The following is a 1,771-nucleotide window of genomic DNA, read 5'->3' on the forward strand; positions in this document are numbered from 1 at the left end:
GACGGATGGTTCCAAGAAGGATCCTGAGCCAAACCCTGACTACGCGTCCTGGGTGGCTAAGGATCAAACCGTCCTCAATTATCTGCTGTCGAACATGTCCAAGGAGATTCTAGGGCATGTGAACACCTACGTCACTGCGGTGAGCGCCTGGACAACCATTGAAGGGTTGTTTGCATCCTAGTCGCACGCAAAGATCATCAGCACCAGGATGGCCTTGGCCACGGCCTCCAAAGGTACATCCACAGTTTCTGAATACTTTGCCAAAATGAAAGCCTTGGCAGATGACATGGCAGCCGCAGGACGCAAGCTGGAGGATGAAGAACTCGTCTCCTACATTCTCACCGGTCTCGATCTAGACTTTGATCTGGTCGTTTCAGCGGTGGCAGCACGGGTGGAGCCGATCGCCGTCTCTGAGTTGCTTGTGTAGCTTCTCAGCCACGAGCAACGCATCACCATTCGCAATGGTGGGCATCAACCCTCTGTGAACGCAGCGCACAAGGGTGGCCGTGGTGGCGGTCAATCATCCAAGGGCCGCGGTGGAAGTGGCCGATCTAGAGGTGGCCGTGGTGGCGGTGGCCGGAACGCTGGTTCTGGTCGCGGCAACAATGGTGGCGGTCGCACATTGTCTTTTCAAGCCGGTGTCATTTGCCAGATCTACGGCAAGGAGGGTCATCATGCCGGCAGATGCTACAAGAGGTATGACTCCTCTTATTCAGGGGGTGCATAGCAGCAAAGGTCCACCTCAACTGCAACAACTGGCTATGGAGTGGACACCAATTGGTATATGGATACCGGTGCCACTGATCACATCACCAGTGATCTAGAGAAGCTCACCGTGCGTGATCAATATCATGGTGGAGATCAAGTTCACACTGCTAGTGGATCAGGTATGAAAATCAATCACATTGGTCATAGTGTTTTGAGTTCTCCTTCCACTAAATTACACCTTCGTAACATCTTGCATGTTCCTCAAGCCAACAAAAATCTTGTTTCTGTAAATCGATTTACTCGTGATAATCATGTCTTTCTAGAGTTTCACCCTGATCGTTTTCTTGTCAAGGATCAGGGAACGAAGAATACTCTTCTTCAGGGCAGATGTGAATATGGTCTTTACCCAATAAAAACTCCACACAAAGAGGCGCTCAGTGCTATCAAGCCTCCTACCTCTCTGTGGCATCATCGTCTCGGTCATGCTTCCCTTCTAGTCATCCAGCGTGTCATCAGTCGCCACCAGCTCCCCTTTGCCCAAGAGTCAAATAAAGCTCATGTTTGTCATGCATGCCAGCAGGGTAAAAGCCATCAGTTGCCATACCCTAAGTCCACCAGTGTGTCTAACAATCCTCTTGATCTTGTTTTCTTGGATGTATGGGACCCTGCTCCAAATTCTGTTGGTCGGAACACATATTATTTAAGTTTTATTGATGATTATAGTAAGTTTACTTGGATTTACCTTCTGAAGCGTAAATCTGAAGTTTTTCAACGCTTTCATGATTTCCAACAACTTGTTGAGCGACAGTTTGATTGCAAGATCAAGAGTGTTCAAACCGATTGGGGTGGCGAATATCAGTCCCTGAGTACCTTTTTCCAATGCATAGGCATAGCTCACCATGTGTCATGTCCTCATGCTCATCAACAGAATGGGTCAGCCGAACGCAAACATAGGCATATTGTTGAAGTAGGACTCACCTTGTTGGCCCACGCATCCATGCCTCTAAAATTTTGGGACGAGGCTTTCTCAACAGTTGTGTTTTTAATAAACCGGCTGCCTTCC

The 1,771-nt window shown here is 48.6% G+C and overlaps 1 non-coding gene across 1 annotated transcript; it reads left to right on the top strand.

The window, feature by feature from the left end:
* The first annotated feature begins 304 nt into the window (after positions 1 to 304).
* LOC136509738 (small nucleolar RNA Z247) lies at positions 305 to 443 on the top strand. Its single transcript, XR_010772481.1, has one exon. It is a non-coding gene; the product is annotated as a small nucleolar RNA Z247 (small nucleolar RNA).
* The last annotated feature ends 1,328 nt before the right edge of the window (positions 444 to 1,771 follow it).

Source organism: Miscanthus floridulus, chromosome 15 (assembly GCF_019320115.1).
Source record: "Miscanthus floridulus cultivar M001 chromosome 15, ASM1932011v1, whole genome shotgun sequence".
In the NCBI taxonomy this organism is placed as follows: Eukaryota; Viridiplantae; Streptophyta; class Magnoliopsida; order Poales; family Poaceae; genus Miscanthus; species Miscanthus floridulus.